We start from the raw sequence: 22048 nt of genomic DNA on the forward strand, positions 1-22048 counted from the left end.
CTTCATTTCTCCCATTCATTTCATCTGTCATTCTCCTGTGACAGTGAGAAATCCTGCTTAGACGTTCTATATAAGCTCCGTCTGACCGCAGGCAAGTCACTTTATCTCCCTGCACCTCAGACAGCACAATTAGATTGTAAATCCTTGCAGGCAGAACTTCATTATGCCTGTTTTCCCACAGTGACAGTAAGTAATTGTCAAAATTATAATTCTGAACTGAGGCCAGCCCTAAACTCAATCTGTGATCGTGTTTACATGGGACTTTTCTGTATCCTTGCTTTTTTACGACATACAGAATAAGTAATCGCAGTACCTATTAGCTTTATCATTTTGTATGGCGGAAATGTAGGAATGATAAACAAATATACACACTCAAGACTAGTGGCGGACATTACTTAACGGACAAAACAGAAGCTTCTGAAGCATCTGAAAACACTTGTCTGGCATTTATTGGAAAGACACTGGTACAGTAGCTGGTATAAGGTAACACGCAAGTATAGGACTTCAATAATAGGAAATAATACTGATAGGGCCTAATTCAAGGTTGATTGCAAAATAAAATTTTCCCCTAATGGGCAAAACCCCCTGCAGGGGGCGACAGATATAACATGTGCAGAGAGAGTTAGATTTGGGTGGGTTATATTGTTTCTGTGCAGGGTAAATACTGGCTGCTTTATTTTTATACTGCAATTTAGATTTTAGGTTGAACACACCCCACCCAAATCTAACTCTCTTTGCACATGTTATATCTGCCCCACCTGCAGTGCACATGGTATTGCCCATTAGAGGAAAATTTTATTTTGCAATCAACCTTGAATTAGGCTCATAGATCAAGCAGCACAAATAAAACGTGAAATGACCATAAACTCATACCTCCCAACTGTCCCGATTTTAGCGGGACAGTCCCGTTTTTCACTGTCTGTGCCACTGTCCCACCCGCAGGTCGCAGTGTCCCGCGGGTGGGGGGCAGTTGGGAGATCCCCCTGTCACAGTGTCTATTCCCCGACAGAGAGGGACAGGGGGCATGGCCAGCACTTCAGTGAGCACTGTTCATGCCCCCATACTGGCGGAAACTGAGGGCGTGGCCTGTGAGCGTGGCTCTTGCCCCATGGTCACACCCCCAACCACTAAGCCACACCCCCTAATTCTGGGCGCACACAGTAGGCACGCGAGGATGTCCCTTCTTATAAAATTCAGAAGTTGGGAGGTATGATAAACTTGATGTTGAACAGTAAAGAATAATAAAATAAAAAAATCTTGCTTGAACAAACTTGATTTCAAATAATTTAAAATAATTAGGTCCTGTCCAAATGTGCACACAAAGCATAGGAAAATACATTTCAGTTGCACTATTAATACTTTTAATATTCATGCATTATCTTTTCACTCTGATATAATCAGTTCACTAAATTGAAAGGAGACCTCCTGAATGCATGAAAATGCAAGTCTCCATGCATTCACAAATGGGCACATACGGACATCACTAATCATTAATACAGTGGGCACAAAGGGCTTTTAAAGGAAATTTAATAATATCTATGTGCAAGGTATAACCATTTAATACAAAATGCTTTTACTTTTGGTTATATGGAACTATCTCCAATAAAACAGAATGCGTCTGTTTTATGCAGGATTGCAGGTCTGACTGGAACTGCATGCCAGAAATAGTAAAAATGTAATTTCAATAAATATAGAATACAAGATGCATACCTCCCAACTGTCCTGAATACAGCGAGACAGTCCCGCTAATTGGACACTGTCCTGCTGTCCCTCCCGCAGGTCGCAGTGTCCCACGGGCGGGGGGCCGATTCGGAGAGCCAGTGATCACTGCTGCTCTGCTCTGCAAAGCAGCCTTAAATATAAAAACCATAGTGCTGATGTGTCAAGTGTTCCTCCTAGAGATCAAATTATATTTAAGGTAAGATTTAAGCCACGATCACATGACAATGTGCAACGGGTAAAAGAACGCAGACGTTTCTTATATCTTGGATCCCCCATCTAAACAACATTGGCCGGACAGGTACATGAGGGGAGTCCCTCACCCGCAGCAGCAAACAGACCTGAGGCTACACCCCCAACAGTCGCTCCTCAAGTTCAACAGCTTTGTTCTCCCTTGACCGCTTGCTCTTGCCTGCAGCTGAAGACTTCACTGCAATATCCCACTGCCTATCTGAGAACAGTCGTGCGTGCCTGCAACATGGCCAGGCCAGGGACTAGAGTACCACATCCCACAGTCTCCGTAGGAGCCAGTTGCAGGCTCGCCTCTCAATCCGGGCCCAGGACTCCAGTCCCGTCAAGCCCTACTGATGGCGGCCCTGTGTGTACATACCAATTTGGTTATACCTCCCCTGCACTCTAGACAGAATTGTCGAGAGAGGAGGGGTGGGTACTTATTAACTGGGCCTGTTAGAGGGGCCTGGCGTGGGCACAGGCTATATGCTGAGGGGGCAAATGCCTCCCAGATCTGGACACACCCCTTAAGTACCCAGGCACCATGGATGTCTCAACGGCCCTGCTTTCAGGCCCAGGTCCATGTTATTTGTACCTGTTCCCTTATTGAGAAGAAAGGAAAGAAGCTGGAAGATACTGTTCATGCAGGGTCCTCCAACATCACAGTGTTGCACAGTTTACATTAATCCAGGAAGATTGTGGTATCAGACACATCTCAACTTGAGCCAAAGTTCCTATATCCAATTTGTGTTATTAAATTGGTACAATTGGATATGCAAAACATTATTGTCCTTATGCTGTAGTTCTGGCATCCACACCCCTACATGTGTATGACTCTCTCCACTTTCCCGATTGAACTATAGCATCAATGATACATTTCCATATAAATAAGCTAGTGTATTGTCATGTGATTAGATATAGCATTCGCTGAGAAATACTAATAGCCTGAAAGGAATCAGGAACAGCTCTCACATTAATATCTCTACTCGAAGAGACTCATGAATTCCCCCTAAGGATTACAAGGTTTTAAGGATAATCTTTGAATGTGTTACACTTTCAACTGTATTATTTCACATGATACAAATTGCATTTTACAAGCAAAGGGCAATTTCCAAAGAGAATAATCCTTTAGAAATCCTAGCACTTCACCATTAGGCTCTTCATGAAGTCAGGTACTCAACAGCTCAAATCAAATCAATACCAGCTCCGAAAACGGCTTTTACTGTCAATAGTTTCTCAATTTCCTCACAACAGTGATATTCATTACCTATTATAGTGTCTGGAACTTAATTAGTTATAAATTATAAAGCCATAAACCTGAAACTGTTAGTTTTTCAACATCTGCATATTCCCTTCTTCAATATGCGTCTAATTTAGAGAACAGATTTCAGCTTAAAAAAGTAACCCAGCACTTTGAGAGTTGGAGGGAAATATATCAACTGGAGTGAGATAAAGTACCACTACCAACCAATCAGCTCATAACTGCCATGTTTACAGATTGCTTGAAAAATGACAAGTAGAAGCTGATTGGTTCGTATATTATCTCTCTCCACTTTATCTCTCTCTAAGTGTAGGTATATATCCCCCTTGATGAGCCTTTGAGGACTACACAGTATGGGGGAGATTTTTCAAACCTACTTAAGTGGACAAATAGAGATGTTTTCCATAGCATCCAATCACATTCTAGCTATCAGTTATCTATTACATTTTATATAGTGATGTCTAGAATCTGACTGGTTGCTATGGCCAACACCTCCATGTGTCCAGTTTAGACATTTTCATACTGTAAATATCCCCCTGAATGACTTTCTGCCATTTCATGTTGCATTTCATCTCATCACCTCAGACTTAAAATTTCTAAAACAGAATTCATTATATTTTCACTGACCAATAGTAGTTACCAACCTGATATCTCTCACCTTTGAGAACTCGACAATCAATCTTACCCCACAAGCTCGCTGGCTAGGTGTCCTCAACCTTTGTTCCCCACATTCAATCTGTCTCAAAATAATGGTACATGCATCTAAACAACATATCCAAAGTACGACCATATCTTACACATGACACTGCAAAAACATCAATGCACAAATTATCTCCAGCATTAATTATTGAAATAGTCTTCTTAGTGATCTCACCAAAAAGACACTGTCACCACTACAATCCATTCTGAATGCAGCTGCAAGGCCAATCATCCTTGCTAGACTTTCACTGTCTGCTGATCTGCTCCAGTCCCTTCAATGGTTACCGGTATTCCATCGTATTCGATATAAAATACTTTTACTCAGGCCATTAACAAAACTACAACAACGTACATCTCTTCGTTTATCTCAAATTATCTCGCAACCCGACCTCTTTGTTCTTTACGAGATCTATGGGGGTAATTCCAAGTTGATTGCAGCAGGAATTTTGTTAGCAGTTGGGCAAAACCATGTGCACTGCAGGGGAGGCAGATATAACATGTGCAGAAAGAGTTAGATTTGGGTGGGTTATTTTATTTCTGTGCAGGATAAATACGGGCTGCTTTATTTTTACACTGCAAATTAGATTGCAGATTGAACACACCACACCCAAATCTAACTCTCTCTGCACATGTTAAATCTGCCTCCCCTGCAGTGCACATGGTTTTGCCCAACTGCTAACAAAATTCCTGCTGCGATCAACTTGGAATTACCCCCTATGTCTCTTATCCACACTCATTATTGGCTCCCATTCACGATTGCAGGACATTCTTCAGGGTGCACCCACTCTGTGGAATGTCCTCCAACGCACAATAAGACTCTCCTCTAGTCTATAAACCTTCAAGTGTTCCCTGAAAACTCAACTCTTCAGGCAAGCTTATCAAATTCCAGAACCACCCACATAACCTTCCAAAAACCTTTCTATCCAATTACATCCCCACTGTACAGTCCACAAATCCTCACATATTTTCTCTTTCTTTACTGTCACATCTTCCTGATCCCAGGCCAACATTGCTGTGTGACCATATCATGCAGCCCACCAAGAACTTTTGCAATCTGGTGGACCATTATGCAATAGATAGCACCTATCCTTGAATATCAACGCCTATTTCAGTACGGATTGTAACCTTGCGAGCAGGGCCTTCCTACCTCTATGACTGACTGTTATTACCCAGTTATTCTTTATCACTACTGTTTCCAGTTGTAAAGCGCAACATCATTTTCTGAGCTATATAAGAAACTGCTAATAAACAAATAAATAAATAATGAGTTTGTTTACACTAGGTACCAGTGTCATTTTAGTGATATTGCAATTTACTATCCCATAATGTCTTTTGGCAGGAAAGACATCAATGCGTTTACTGGGCATCTAAGGTGCGGCTCCATAGAAACATGTGCATTTACTCACAGCAAAAATCTGATCCCACAAGTCATACAAGATGCATTTAAAATAGCACACCTCAGCTCAATCTATATGAAATGCACTACAATGCTATGATGTGTAGTTATACGCAATGGTGGTGGTAACAGGGTCTGTGACACCTGGTGCAACCAGTAGCCCCCCCAGCGTGGCTTAAAAGGGATGTGATATTGTAGAAGTCCCCCCATTTATGGCACCCTCTGTATCCCTCTCTCTCCCTTGCTATCCCTCCCCTCTCTCTCCTCCCCCTCTCGTAAACCTAATTAAATTGAAACACACTCACATACTCCAGGCTAGGCACCAGCACAGCCAGAGCTGGGCCATCCCACCAGGACCATCTCCATCAGCAAATCATCTCAGCTACCTCAGGACTATTAGACTACCCCTGGAGGTAAGTTACATATGCGGCCTCCCACCCACACCGTGCTTTGCAGGAGGGTGCAGAGTAGCTTGCTAGATGTGCCCAGTTCCATGAGGCAGAGGAGAGCATGAGGTGTATCTCCCGTGTTCATGTGCCCTTTGTGTAACGGTAGTGGTCGCTTTGTGCATTTTCAGCATATGCAGGCAATATCATCCATGTGTGCTGAGCAGAAAGCATGCATACACTTACTTGCAGCTGAAAGGTAAGCGACCTCATGTCCACACACAGCTATGCAGGCCTGTGTCATCCTATTTCCATATACACACACACACACACACAATAGGTATGATGGGCAATTGCATAATAATGCTGTAGGAGGGGGGCGGGAGCTCTTTCACCCTGCACCTAATGCACCTGTGCTCATTGTATGCAATTAAACTGTAGCTCAGAAAAGTAGGAGGAATGAGGTTTAGGGGCTCTACCTGGCACAATGTCGAGGAGCTCTACATGGCATAATGTGTATAAGAGGCACTACCTGGCATAATGTGTATATGGGGCTCTACTGTGGTGTAATGTTTGTAAGGTCCTCTACCATGGCATAATGTGTATAAGGGGCTCTACCATGGCATAATGTGTATAAGGGGCTCTTCTGTGGCGTAACGTGTATAAGGGGCTCTACTGTGACGTAACGTGTATAAGAGTTACTACTGTGTGGCGTAATGTGTATAAGTGGCACTACTGTGTGTCGTAACAATTATAAGGGGTACTATTGTGTGGCATAATGTTTATAAGGGGTACTACTGTGTGGTGTAATTTGAGTAACGGACACTACTGTGCAGTGTAATGAAAATTGGTACTATTCTGTGTCCATGCCACTTCCCCATGAAGCCACGTCCCTATATTTTGGGAGCGCCCCTTCGGCGCATACTATCACTATTTTAAATAAGGGAGGCACCAATTTTCTTTCTTTGACAGGGCACATAAATGTCTACTTATGGCTCTATGCTTTACTCCCAAATCAGATCAGAACTGTGCTGTTTACTGTGTCCCAATTTCTTTTCCTGCTCCAAGAACAGGCAAACTGTAACAATCAATCAGCAAATAGCTCTCAGATAGTTGCTATACCGTAGCTCAAGTGAAGATGTATAACCCTCGCCGCACAGCCTGCTTACATATCCTTATATATCCATTCATAATGAAAAAAAACAAACAATACACAAACTTTATCATGCACATTGATTTTTTTTCTGTTGTCATGTAACAAAAGTTTTACGAAGGATTTGAAAATGGGAAGTAGAACTGAAATGCAATTATTTAGTTAAAATGTAATAAAGGGCGTAATAAATCAAATGTAAAGCAAGCAATAATTATATCAATAACACGCTGTATACACAGGTCTTAAAATTAAAGAAATAAAAAAACAAGTTGTAGTGTTAGCGAGCAATTTCTATTTATAAATATAGAAATGATCATATATATTGGTGTAGAAAGTCAAGGTTTCATTCTGTTTAGCAAGGCTAGCATTGCTGTGCTTCTTGGTAAGTAATTAAGGATTCCTTGATGATGCATTGCATTTCATAAGATTCTTTGGTCTATGGCTATGAACAAGACTAGAACCATAGTAATCTCCTGCTTAGGGGAACATTTAGCGGGGAATTCAGTTACAGTAGTTGCAGTAGATTACATAGGGCTAACTGATCCCCCAGGGCAATCCAGTTAACCCCGTAGACAGCAGTAATCAGGGATTTTTTTACACCTGCCTCAGCTAGTCAAAAAAAAAAAGTCCCCGATAATTCAGGGGGTTAACGGTGCTGCTGCTGTGTTAATGCACAAATTAGTGATCTTTTCACGGATTCTGTGCGTTAATGCCTGTTAACCTGTATTAACGCCTGTGAACAGATTAAGTTAGCGGGCATTAACTAGGCTATCGGGAGAAGTCAGGAATCTAACTGAATAGCCTCGACCGTTAAAGCCCGAGGCTACCTCTTGTTTTTGCCTGCGGTAATTTAGCACAGGTAATTGAATTCCCCTCTAAGAAGGTGAATAAATCAACATGTGGTCAGTATAATTAAAAGGTCACTATTAAGCAGGGTTGGACTGGCCCATAGGGGCACAGGGGAAACCCCCGGTGGGCCCCAGTGCCTGAAGGCCCACCTAAGTACATTATACTGCACAGGACTATGCTGTATATTTTGCAGAGCATTCCTGTTATTAATCTGTACTTTATTATGCATGCACTAGCATTCTTTTACTAGATTTAACTATATATTTAACAAGGGGCCCAGACAATGCACTTCTTAATGGTTAGCCCCCCTGGAGACACCCCTAAGCATGGGCCCCTACCACTGCATTCCCCCGGTGGGCCCTTCATACCCTTAGTCCGACACTGCTATTAAGTACTAGGAAGTAGCATCCTTCCAAATCTCAGCACAAAGACCCGTTTCCCCCTAATGTAACCCATTACCCCATATAGCATGTAGAGCTCCCAGGATCCTCATATAACCAGGGATGACATCCTTATGGTTCTACTGAAGACAACTGGGTGGATTACAACATATGGGTGGCAGGTTATATTAAGGGAAAATTATTAGTGGCCTACCCTATACAAGACCCTCCTTTGTGAGGTCCCAGTCCAACTCTTTCTTAGACACTCAAATCACAGGGGTAGGTCGCTCTGGGGAAGAAACTCTTTACGGTTTGCATAAAGAGAATCATGGAACAGGAGGAGGATGGTAATTATACTGTATAGTAAAACTGTACATCCACTACAGCTAGGAAGCACAAAATACAGCAAAAGCCAAATAGTATTTAGTTTGCTTATAAATATATACTAATCCAGTCAAGAAAAAACAAGATTAAAGTCCAACTTAAAAAATAAAATTGATATGTCTGAAGATGGCAAATGAAAAATAGTAAATCATATTGAAGAATAAGTCAAATCCTCCATAATAAATCATATGACAAATCCTGAAATCTATAGGATTATGGAAGAAAATATTCACTTGACATGTAGTACAGGGCTGGGCATAAATAACCTTATGTCAAGTGCAAGAAATGTGGGCTCCTTAATAAAAATGTAAATGGTCTGCACTCGGAGAGGCAATATGTCTATATAGTGTCAGGGCATGAGGTCAGGAATAGGCATTAATCGAACCACAGTTACGCTGTGCTGGGAGAGATATGACATAGTAGCAGATCCCAGACGTGGCATCTGTTTTAATGACGCCAAGGAAGAGATAATGAAGAGACACAAACGGATCCATGTAACAGGATGTTAAAGGGATACACTTTCTGTATATGAAATTATGAAATATAACATATGTAGTGTATACTGTATGTATAAACTGTATATTATGTATCAGAGATGTTATGCAATGGACTGCAAACTTGGTTTGCTTTGTAATGATTGCCGCTTTGAAAATATGGGCATACTCGCCATAATTCTCGCACAACCTGCATCTTGCAGGTTATTACATAAGCCCCATTGTCTATAAAAATTATTGTTTGGAAATGTCAAATCATTTCACCATTTCATATATGCATATAGAAATTATTTATCATACATATTGATGTAGGAAGTCAGTGTTTCATTCCAATTTGGCCACTAGATGGCGCTATTCTGAGTAGCATGGACAACATTCCATTCTAATAATAACAGTAATAATTCCTTACATAGCGCTTTTCTTCCAATAGGACTGAAAGCACATTGTTGCAGAAGGTGAGGCAGCCATCTTGGGTGTGCTCAGTTGTTTTTATTTTTTAATCCATCACATTCATACATGCAGCATTGGTGCTAACACACACACACACACACGCACACACACACACACACACACACACACACACACACACACACACACACACACACACACACGGGTGCTTTTTTTGATTGAAGCAAATTAACCTACAAGTTTGTCTTTGGACTGACTGTGGGGGCATTTTGAGACAGGCACCATGTAATGGGGCACCTCATGCCTGTTGTTGGTGGTGCCATCTCTTGGGTGGAGTATTGTTTGGCATTGAACCCATGTCCCCAGCACTGTGAGGCAGCAGTGCTAACAACTGTGCGACTGTGCTGCTCCCTTAGATTATAAATACAGATGAAGATCTTGCATTAATTAAAAATATAAATTAATGCTTCCCATAGATTAAAAATGTCTCATGTGAATTAAAATACCTATTGGACTACAAGACATGACAAGACAATGCAATACAGTACGGAAAGGGGGAGGGCTGTACTTCACAGCTACCACGCTGAGACTTGTAGTACCTTGCTGGAAAAAAAAGGAAAATGCAGACGCACACTGTAAGTACTAAGATAGTTCCCCTGCAACCAATCAGGACAGTATTGGAGACGCCTCACCTAACTCCTGGTGTTGATGGCATTGCGCCACTATAATTTGGATGGTTAGGTTTATGTAAGACTGTACACTTTGGCAGATGTATTACATAAAGGTGACATCTAAAGTACTTGATTACATGGAATTATCCCTCTTTAATGTTATTGCCTGCTAGAGCCTCTACGATCAGACTTCTGCTCTCATTACTCCATACAAATAGCCCTTACTGTAAGTAGGTAATGACCTACTCACTGCTAGACTCAAAGGTCCCTTCTTTCTTATTGTGCTTGATCTCTCCACTGTCTATGACTCAGCTCATCACTCTCTGTTATGCCAAACATTGTCTTAACTGGAAATCCAATTTCATGTACTATCTTGGATCTCCTCCTGTCTCCTTGATTTAGACTTTAAGTAATAAATTTACTAAATCGATTTAAAATCGACCTTAATCGATATTTTCAGTTTCAGGGGCTAAAACACACATTAGCTAAAAGAAGATTTTTTTAAATGGCTTTTAAATGTTACTAAATGTGTATTTTAACCCCTGACATGCAACATCGATTTAGATTGATTAAAATCGATCTTTAGTAAATTCACCCCCAAGTGTCTGTCATTCCATGTCTACCTGCTCTGCTCATTGTCTCTCTGTTTCACATGGCACTGCTTTTGGACCCCTCCTTGTTTTCTTCTATATATGGCCTTGGGGAGTTTATTTGCTACTTTGGGTTTCACTATCACATACAGTATATGCCCCGTGTGCAGCCTCTGTTGCAGCCACCTCCTCTCCGGTAGTGAGTAGGCTCTGGCATAGACTCTGGCCTAATGCCACAATATACTGCGCATGCGTAGTTCTCAGGGAATATTGCGCCCTTGCCTTGTTCCCTGGGTCATCTCTAGTGTGCACGCGCAAATCAATCGGAATGGAAGCTTTGGCCATCTTCCAAGTGATTTGTGTCCGCAGTGCAGGGCCACCACTGTGGCTCTCTGAGGGGTGAGTATGATATACTTACCCCTCCAGTTTATACTTAATTTCTCTAGTTCCTAAGCCCGCTTCCTGTGGGTCATTTGTATCGTTCACCACTCATATTCAGTGCTGCTTTTCAACTTAATCAAATCTCTTGTATCCATTCTCTTCTGACACATGATACAGCTACAGTAGAACACTGATGTATACGGCTAGGCTCTCCTTTGTAGTGTACACTGAACAGACTTGCTCCACTCCAATACACGTGTCCTACTGCTCCTCATGTGCTACCGTTTGCTGTTCCAATCAAGGCCGGGATACCGTTGTTAGTATACTGACGGCTGGCATCCTGGATGCCGGTAAATCATACTCAACCCGTGTAAACTCCTCAGCCATTTCATACTTGCTTATTATTCTTTCCTAAAGTTTATGCTGTTGGTACTGTATATGTGGTGTGCTCCAGTATCTCTATGAATCTCCTTTACTGAAGCGTCAGTCCTTGCCACTTTACATACATGACGGAACGGTCCACTGTATGCTACACTCCATCTGCGCTGTCTATTGGTGTTATTGTGAGTACGGCTGTACTATCTGTGCACTGCAATAAACCCAAGCTCCTGTTTAAGCCTCAATACCTGGGTTGCCTTAATTATTTCATCTGCTGATGTCTACTATTAATTAGCTGTGTATATCACAAAACAGCGCACACATACCAACATACTGTATGTACTCCCCTAAAAGGAAACGGTTCTACAAAGGACCTCCTTCTCTCTTCCTCTTAAGTCACCTCTTCCTAATTCCTGACCTATTCCTCGTGTTCCCCATCACTTTGAGCCTCTAAACTTTTAAATACTATCTCAAGACTACATTCTTCATTCACATAATGTGATCCTATAATTACTCAGTCCACTTACCTAGTCTATCAGAACTTCTCAAACAACTCAACCTGACAGCCTCTATTTTCACTGCCTGATTAGATCCCTTTTCAATTATATTGAAAGTCCTTTTACTGGGTTTTTTATCCCCATTGTCATCATGTTCACTCTGTAAGAGTCTGGTGCAAAGTTGAGCTCAAGCCCCACGTTACGTGACAGAACTAAATGCGTGGATTTGCCCATAGACAGAGATGTACCCAACTCTGCAGCCAGACCACCCTGATCCATACACTTGGTTTCATAGGCGTCAGTATTATCAGGGCACACATGCAGAGGCCTATCCTTGGTGCAAGATGAATCTGGAAACGGGAGTATTTATACCTGCATAGCCCACGGTAATGTGAATACGCTATCTTAGCCTATAAGAGAGGGCCCCATTACACATAGTCACCTATTCAGTTACAAGTACAGACAGGGGCACTGAGAGGGTGGAGCAGGTACTGTTTACCCAGGCCCGGTCCAGCTAGTATATTAGATTGATTTTTTGGAGGCCACTCCTTCCCCATTTAGGCCACTCCTCCTTATTACCAGGGCCCAGTGTTTGTCTCAACGGCCCTGACTGAAGATGCAACTGAATTTCATACTAATGCTTGGTCCTGAAACATGCGTTGTGTGAAAACCCACAAGATACATTCAGCAATTCGACTATAGTTTAACTCTCCATCAGTCGCAAAATGTTCTAGACATGGCCTTGTTATAATTACTCTGCATAGTGCTCCGTTAGATGCTGACGCATTATCAACAGATACAAATTAAGAACAATAATAAGAAGACATTTGGCTGGCAGATTACTATTAGAAGTAATGCAAATTGGACATCAACAGTCAGTGCCTGCTATTGTCATGGTTACTAATATTACAGAGATTTACTTAATAAAATATTCTAACATCGTGTGCATAAGGAAAACTTGCCGTTGATAAATATTGTATGTGCCATCACTCATAACTACAGTATATTCATTTTGTATGTTCCTCGCCAGAACGTCTTTTTAAAGTTGGAATATAAAGCAGAGGATCTATGTCTCAAGTTGGATATACCTTCACACTTTAAATGAGATGGTTTGAAAAGAACAAATAAGATCCCTGTGTGTGACTGAAGTGTGCCTGCATTGTGATGAGGCAGGCTCACAGTGGGGGCACTGAGGCTCAGCTGAAAGCTGGCGAATATGATGGGTAAATAGCTCCAGTCATGTTACTAACAATTATACAGTGTAACGTATCAAATAATAACACCATTTTAATTTCACATACTGAATGCTAAACATTTGATTCCTCACTATAAATTAGAGATGTGCGTCGGACCATTTTTGCTGGCTTTACATTTGGCTCTGATTCATCATCCAGCTTTGGATTTGCCAAACCGCTGTAACTGGTTTTGGATTTGGACATTTTTAAAAGATTGACAAAAAAACCTAATATCACTCAATTTGGGCCTTTTTTGTTACTAGAGTAATATTAACATCAATAACATTCATTTCTAGTCATTTCCAGTTATTTTTTTTTTACCACCTTAAAGCTTACAATATTGTTTTCACCATTATTGGGTAAAGGCTGCAACAATCTGGTTGGTTACTAAGACACAGGGCAGCGGCACAAACACATGGCAGTTTATAGCACATCTATGAAACATTGTCACACAGCAGTGGCAGAAATGAAAGTTGGTATACTATGGAATTGTCCTTGGGCCCACCCTTATGTTGGATATTAAAAATGACAGGTTTAAGAAACCAAGCACTTCAGTGACAGGGACTGACACTTTTTTGGCTGAAGTGCTTGCTTTGTGTGGTCCTCCACAGAACAATTTTTGAGTGAAAAATTATTGCATCGTCATGAGAGGCAGAATAAGATTCCTCACTAACAGTTGCAGAACCACCATTCAGAAACAAGGACCAAGGCCTGAGCCTTTCCTTGCCATTGCATGTGGTGAATGGCATGTTGGCAATTTTATGTTTTTCTGCACCAAACCTTCTCTTTATAAAAGGTGTCTTTTTCTTTAACACTGTATATTGTTTTTTTTTATTTTAGATGCCCTGACTTAGACCCATCATGCCCTTGAGCATCGGCTTTAATAGATGATGTTGCTGAACTAGCATCCTCATGACTGGTGGCAGCAGCTGTTGCACTAGTATTTGGTTGCTCTTCTCAAAACTGATAGTTATCTTTTTATCAAGTCGCAGATCACTGTATTGATCAAGGGGCTTATAGATGCACGTGAACAAAGAACACTTGAGTAACGCACACCAACCAAGCAGTACAAAAACAATAAATATTTTTTTTTTAACATTTTTAAACTATTTTTAAACTTTCAGCTAAGTTTGAACTGGGCAGATCACAGGGCTTATAGATGCATGTGAACAAAGCGCACTTGAGTGAAGCGCACCAACCAACCAGTACAAAAACAATAGATATATCATTTTTATTTTTCTATTTTTAAACTTGCAGCTTGGCTCAAACTGTATGGCTCACAGGCTTATAGATGTACGTGAACAAAGCGCACCTGAGTAAAGCACACCAACCAACCAGTACAAAAACAATAAATATATATTTTTTATTTTTCCATTTTTAAACTTTTAGCTTGGTTTGAACTGCGCAGATCACAGGGCTTATGAACAAAGCACACTTGACTGAAGCGCACCAACCAACCAGTACAAAAACAATAAATATATATTTTTTATTTTTACATGTTTAAACTTTCAGCTCAGTTTGAACTGAGCAGATCACAGGGCTTATAGATGCATGTGAACAAAGCGCACTTGAGTGGAGCGCACCAACCAACCAGTACAAAAACAATTGATAGATCATTTTTATTTTTCTATTTTTAAACTTGCAGCTCGGCTCAAACTGTATGGCTCACAGGCTTATAGATGCACGCGAACAAAGCGCACCTGAGTAAAGCACACCAACCAACCAGTACAAAAACAATAAATATATATTTTTTAACTTTCAGCTTGGTTTGAACTGCGCAGATCACAGGGCTTTTGAACAAAGCACACTTGAGTGAAGCGCACCAACCAACCAGTACAAAAACAATAGATATATACAGTATTTTTTCTTTTTATATTTTTAGACTTGTAGCTCGGGTCGAACTGCACAGATCATAGGGCTTATAGATGCACCTGAACAAAGCGCACCTGAGTAAAGCACACCAACCAACCAGTACAACAACAATGGATATATATTTTTTATTTTTCTATTTCTAAACTTGCAGCTCGGCTTGAAGTACGTGGGTCATAGGGCTTATAGATGCATGTGAACAAAGTGCACTTGAGTAAAGCACAGCCAATACAGCAGAGCACAGCATAACACAGAGCAGCATGCAGCGTGCCTCGGCCTATATACACAGTCACTATACTGTACAGCCACAATTAGTCTGTACTAGTCTCTGTATGGACACAGCCAGCCAAAGCAGCAGAGTATAGCGCGGCGTGCCCCTATACAGTCACTATACTGCAAAGCCACGATTAGTCTGTAGTCTCTGGATAGACACAGCCAGCCAAAACAGCAGAGTACAGCGCAGTGTGCCCATATACAGTCACTATACCTGGAGTCTCTGGATGGATGGATGGACACACAGCACAGCATAAACAGCAGAGCATGGCGCAGCGTGCCCCAAAATATACATTCACTATTTACTGCACAGCCACAATTAGGAGTCTCTGGATGGACACTACACAGCCTAAACAGCAGAGTATTGCTCAGCATTCATCAGCGTGCATTGAGTGAAATGGTGCCGACTACCAAGTCTTGCAAGAATCCGTCGATGTGAAGATGACATTTGGCCTCAATGAGGAATCAGAGTTTAGCGAAAACACGAGCTGCTGCGTGGGTGGAATCAGATTACCAATGTTCAGAGCGGTTCAAGCAAAAAAATATTTTTTTTACAAATTAAAGTTCATTTTTGTTACTACGACGTGCACGCTCATTCATATAGATATGTAACTGTGCCTTACTTTTACTATTTATTCTGCATTCATTACTGTATGTATTAGTGCAGTGGTTCCCAAACACGGTCCTCAAGGCACAATAACAGTCCACGTTTTAAGGATATCCATGGATGAGCAGAGATAGCACAAAATTACTGAGATTCTAATCAATTCACCGGTCCTAAAGCATTTCTGGGTAGCAACGCACCAAGACAAGGATGTTGAAAGGGAATAATGAAGAACACTGGATTCTCAATTGCCGGTTTGGGTCAGCCATGCTTGTGAACTCACAATGCCCAGGAGAGTCACAAATATCAGATAATTTTTCCATATTCTCAAAAGAGTGGGTCAGTCCCCTGCATGATGCCCACTTTACTGATGTAGTGGACAGCCCTGGGGCTTCATAGCGCAATTCCTATTTAATTATCATTGTAACCCCACCCCTGCTGTAAAGTACAGCAAAGCAGATCTTTGGACAGCAAGGGGGTTGGGGGTGGGGGCACGCTAACACAATACCTCTGATATGGCTGCCTGCTCCAGAACTCTACTTTGTAAAATTTGGAAAAGTATGGGTTTATTGCCGGCAGGAACAGAGGTAAAAAAAAGTCTAATGCTGGTCATACATCAGAATGATTTCTTTCCAACCAGCCAACTAATTGGTGGAAGAAAAGTCTAGTTTCATTGAAATATAGAAATAAACAGACATGGGGGGAGATTCAAATGTTTGAAAAGTGGGTTGGGTGTCTGTTTTTTCCTGTCTATTAGATAGGAAAAAACAGGATCCCAACTGACTTTTCAAACATTTGAATCTCCCCCATGTAATTGTTTTCCCATTATTTTTTAAGGAAAATAAATATTCAAAACAGACAAAAGTAGTCAGGCACTTTCCACCTACTTCTGTGACATCATCAATTGGAGAGAAGTTGGCTGGTCTGTGGAAAAGTTGGCTGGTTGGCTGTTCTGATGAAAAAGTTGGTTAAGTGTGTGGGGCAGCGTTTTAGTTGGACAAACAAGCTGGACGGTTGGTCAGTTGGATGGTTGGAGGAAAGTTAGTCTGATGTATGGCCAGCATTAGGAACTCTCAGTTTTCACTACGGAACCTATGTGGAACCTCTGCTATAGCGTTATATTGTGAGTCATGGCTCGCTGCCCTAGGCATGATGAGCTGGAGCCAAGCAAAGTACTAGACAGTAGGATCAGGACTTGTGAACAACAAAGCGTCGAGTGGAAATCAAAAAGGAGTGACTGGACATGCCAGTATGGCAACAATCACAATTAGCGTCAGAACCAAATCACGTAGACCAATCATAGGATAGCTACCATTGCACTGGTACACCATTAAAAGTACATGTAGGAGAGAAGGGGTCAATATGATATCCCGGCTGTCGGGATCCGGGGGTGAGTGCGCTCGCCATGCTTCAGGCCCAGTGGACTGAGGGGGATCCAGGTGTTGGGATTCCCTCATCGGTATGCTGACACCCAGGATCCCGACAGCCGGTAAATTGACTGCCTCCCGGAAAATAAGAGAGGGTGTGAGAGAGAGAGGGAGGGAGAGTGGAAGAGAAAGAGAGAGGGGGAGAGAATCTTATTAGTTGTATATTCTAAGCTTTTATTAAACCACCAATCTATATTTTTCTCTACATGATTTCATTTAGCAGCTGTCTGGGATTTCTTTAATTGCTTCTTTCAGATTTTCTGCATTTTTGTTTGAAGACCTACAGTACTAAAAGAAATGCACAATGGCTTCAGTGACAGCCTTTCAGCTGATACACACTGGATTTATGGGTTTATGAATTCACTTGTGCAGGTCTGTTCCAAGATTGCACCAACACTGAATCATCACTGTTGCTGATATTAACCTTGATCTTTAGACAATTCCATCAAATATAGGGTCATCTCCTAATAATACGCTTCAGAGGCAATATTCAGCCATATATCTGGGACAACTGTATGAGGAAATCCTTAACAAAGAAAATCTCATAACAGTTTTATAAATGAGCAGTAAAAGAACAAATTCACAAAGTAATTAGCAAATACTGTACAATTAATTATGACTCACCATTAATTATTACTGTCACCAGTTCTAAGTATGATTACCAAGGGGAAGGTGGGGGGGGGGCGCACTGGGGGAACTAATACCCTTGCCCCCAACTGACTAACAATGCCTTGTCCTTCCTCCCCAAAAATTATAGGGGTGCCCAATTACCCATGTGTGCCTCTGATCCCCCTTCATTACCCATGTGAATTAACATGATAGCAAGATGATTCATAGCCAATGTTACTTGGAGGATCTCAAGGAACATTTCAGTGACTCTCAGTAGTTCTGAGTTTATCGGGAACAAACATACAAACAAATAATTTATTAATAGCATAGATACATACATTGAACATTCTATGGAACAGGCCATTTGATAAAGGTATTGAGCTCCAGCACTATGTCTTTGGGTTTCATGTAGTCATTCGGCACTACTTTTTTTTAAATTTGCATGTCATCAAATGCATAGAGGTCAGATGATGAAGGTCAATCAATTCTGCTGTATGATGTGGGTGGATTAGGACTGTGGGGGTCATTCCAAGTTGATCGCACGCTAGCTGTTTTTAGCAGCCGTGCAAACGCATAGTCGCCGCCCACAGTGGAGTGTATTTTCGCTTTGCAAGTGTGCGAACGCCTGTGCAGCCGAGCTCTGCAAAAACATTTTGTGCAGTTTCAGAGTAGGTCTGAACTTACTCAGCCCTTGTGATCACTTCAGTCTTTGTGGTGCCGGAATTGACATCACACACCCGTCCTCCAAACGCCCGGACACGCCTGCGTTTTCCCTACCACTTCCAGAAAGCGGTCAGTTGACACCCATAAACTCCCTCTTTCTGTCAATCTTCTTGCAATCGACTGTGCGTATGGATTCTTCGTTAAATCCACAGCTCAGCAACGATCCGCATTGTACCCGTACGACGCGCGTGCGCATTGTGGTGCATACGCAGTAGAGACCTGATCGCAGCGCAGCGAAAATCGGCAGCATGCGATCAACTCGGAATCACCCCCTGTGAGCGCTCCAGGTCATATGTTCCCAGCAAAACATGGCACAATATTGCGGCCAAATGTGAAACATCGTTCTCTGAATCTTTTTGAACATTTTGCTCATCTCTAGCTGCAGCCTACTGTACTTTATATTAGCAAAAAAAAATTTTTTTTGTTACATTCTATATTTTCCCATTAGTGCTGTAAATGAATCAGCAAAATGTACAAGTACTGCTGTTAAAATATGGGATTTTTAAAAAATACTGAATACAGCTATTAACTTCCCACACAACATATTAATGGGATTTATATAAAAGAAGTGACTTCTCATTTGCACGGGAAGCCACATTAAGCCCAACATTAAGCATCTGTTCATATTAAAGCTACTCATAAGTAAGGTTAAACATTCTTTATTATCCTGCTTTTATATCTCCTTCTACTTTTCATCTTGACTGATTTCACCAGCAACATGAAGTGGCAGCCTGACAGGCGTTGGCAGCACCACTGTGTGGCCCCTGAGGTGGGAGGGCACGGATCTGGCTTCTATGTGCATTCACTGGACCACCCATGCTTAGGAATGGCCCTGGCTCTGATCGTCTGAGAGGGGTTCCATGTAGGTGGAGAGGCATATGTGTCCTCCACCAAATCTTCCTTTCTGCTCGGGTCAATTGTCTTTATTAGTAAATACTTTATACTGAAAATGTAGCCTCACTCTGATATAATCTCAGTGACAAAATAAATGGGCGACAGAAGAATGAAGAACCATTAAGTATACCCCACACATATGTATTGGTTCAAGATTAATGTACAGTATGTGCACAAGGGCGTAGCCAGAACTTTGTGGGTCCTATAGCAACATTTTGAAGGGGCCCCTGTCACAATGCTTCTAGAGAGACACCTCTCCACAGCTGTTGTTAATGTTATGCCCCATAGTAGTGGCCTGGTTAACATTATGCCCCATTGTAGGGCTGCCAGTACACATTATGCAACACTGTACCCCTAATTCACTTTATGACATACAGTGTCCACAGTTCATATTATGTCACATAACAGTTCCCCCAGTCCCTATTATGCCACACTATAGGGTCGCCACTTTATATTGTGTCATATATTATTCCACACTATAGTGCCTGCATTTCATACGCTGCTACACAATAGTGCCCCAGTTCATATTGTGTCACATTACAGTGCCCCAGTTAATAATATGTAATATTATGTAACATTAAAATGCCCTCCAGTTCATTTATGGGTTGGGTATGAGTTACCGGCAGTCTGGATGCCAGCGTTTAGTATACCGACACTGGCATCCTGACAATTAAAATCCCGACAGGGGTGAGCTACCTATGTTCTCCCCTCTGCCCTCCCTCCCCCTCCCCGCAGCCTAACGCTAACCTCTCCCCTCCCGGAGCCTAACCCTAACCTCCCGGGGTGGCGGCTAAACCTAACCCCCCCACCCCTGGCCCTAAACCTAAGCCTCCCACTATACTTATGGCCGGGATGCCAGCTGTCGGGATTACAGTGTTGGGGTCCAGACCTTTTGAGGGATTACGGCGTCAGTATTCTGATGGGCGTCAGTATTATGATGGGTGTCAGGATTCCGGTGTCGGGATTCTGGCTGCCGGGATCCTGACAGCCAGCATCTTGACCGGATGACATTTATTACCATATTACAATAAGCAAGTTCAGGGGCATACCTAGATACTGCAGACCCCAAATGAGCCGAAATTCACATTATACCACACGGTATGAGCCGAAATTCACATTATAGCACACGGTAGCACCCGAAATTCACATTATACCACACGGTATGAGCCGAAATTCACATTATAGCACACTGAATGAGCTGAAATTCACATTATAGCACACAGAATGAGCCGAAATTCACATTATACCACACGGTATGAGACGAAATTCACATTATAGCACTCTGAATGAGCTGAAATTCACATTATGGCACACAGAATGAGCCGAAATTCACATTATAGCACACGGTAGCACCCGAAATTCACATTATACCACACGGTATGAGCCGAAATTCACATTATAGCACACTGAATGAGCTGAAATTCACATTATAGCTCATAGAATGAGCCGAAATTCACATTATAACACACAGAATGAGCCGAAATTCAAATGATGCCACATGGAGACAAAATTCAGGGAGAGTGACAGCAGGGACAGGGAGAGAGAGAGGGAAAGTGACAGCAGGGACATAGGGACAGGGAAAGGGACAGCAGGGACATAGGGACAGGGAGAGTGACAGAGAGAGGGATAGCAAGGGCATACAATAGGGACTAGGGAGCGAGAAAGGCAGCAGGGTAAGATTACCTATTTAGCAGCGGCGGTGCTGAGGATGCTGTGGTCTGCGGTGCGGTGTATTAGGAGGCTGTGGTCGGCATGGTGCGGAAGTGCAGAGAAGGACTGAGGGTGGCGGCGGTGTAGCAGAGGAGGAGGCAGAGGGCGGTGGCGGTGCAAGGAGGAGGAAGCTGTGGTTGGCGGCACTGCGGCTCCTATGACCACAGCGACACTATTTCAAATCCGCCGTGGACCTGCAGCCAATCAGGAGGGGGCAGGATAAGATCAGTGGTGAGGAGCAGGAGGGCACAGGATGGGAGCGGGAGGGGGCAGGATGGGAGCAGTGGTGCGGAGCAGGAGGGGGCAAGATGGGAGCAGTGGTGCGGTGCAGGAGGGAGCAAGATGGGAGCAGTGGTGCAGAGCAGGAGGGGGCAGGATGGGAGCAGTGGTGCGGAGCAGGGGGAGCAGGATGGTAGTGAAAGGTACTCGCTCTCGCTCGCTAAGTTAAACAAGAATGTCACCTGCTCCCCACAGCTCCTGGGTCCCGGCCGCCGTTGTTCCTTCTGTGGACAGTGGCAGCAGCCTCACACAGGAGCCGCAGCGCTAAGACAGATAGTCAGATCAAGTGTGACTAGAGCTCCCGCCGTGTCCTGCTCCTCCGACTCCTCACAAGTCTCATCAACAGAACAGCTCTCCTGTGCTCCAGGAGCCTCATGCCAGGGAGTCGACAGGAGAAGCGTGGAGACACTGCACGGCACACGAACGAGACCTGACCGGGCGCCTCGAGGGCGACATTAATCGGCAGCATGGGGGGACACATTAACCGGTGGCAAGCTTGTGAGTGGGGGGTGCCATGATGCCTATGGTCTGCACACTACTTTTAGTAA

The 22048-nt window shown here is 42.7% G+C and overlaps 1 protein-coding gene across 3 annotated transcripts in view; it reads right to left on the bottom strand.

Annotated features, from left to right (window-relative positions):
• LOC135050113 (ephrin type-A receptor 6) overlaps window positions 1–22048 on the bottom strand; it is a 1497116-nt gene that overhangs the window by 844178 nt on the left and 630890 nt on the right. The gene's annotated exons all lie outside the window — the stretch shown is intronic.

The sequence above is a fragment of the Pseudophryne corroboree genome, chromosome 2 (assembly GCF_028390025.1).
Source record: "Pseudophryne corroboree isolate aPseCor3 chromosome 2, aPseCor3.hap2, whole genome shotgun sequence".
NCBI lineage: Eukaryota > Metazoa > Chordata > Amphibia > Anura > Myobatrachidae > Pseudophryne > Pseudophryne corroboree.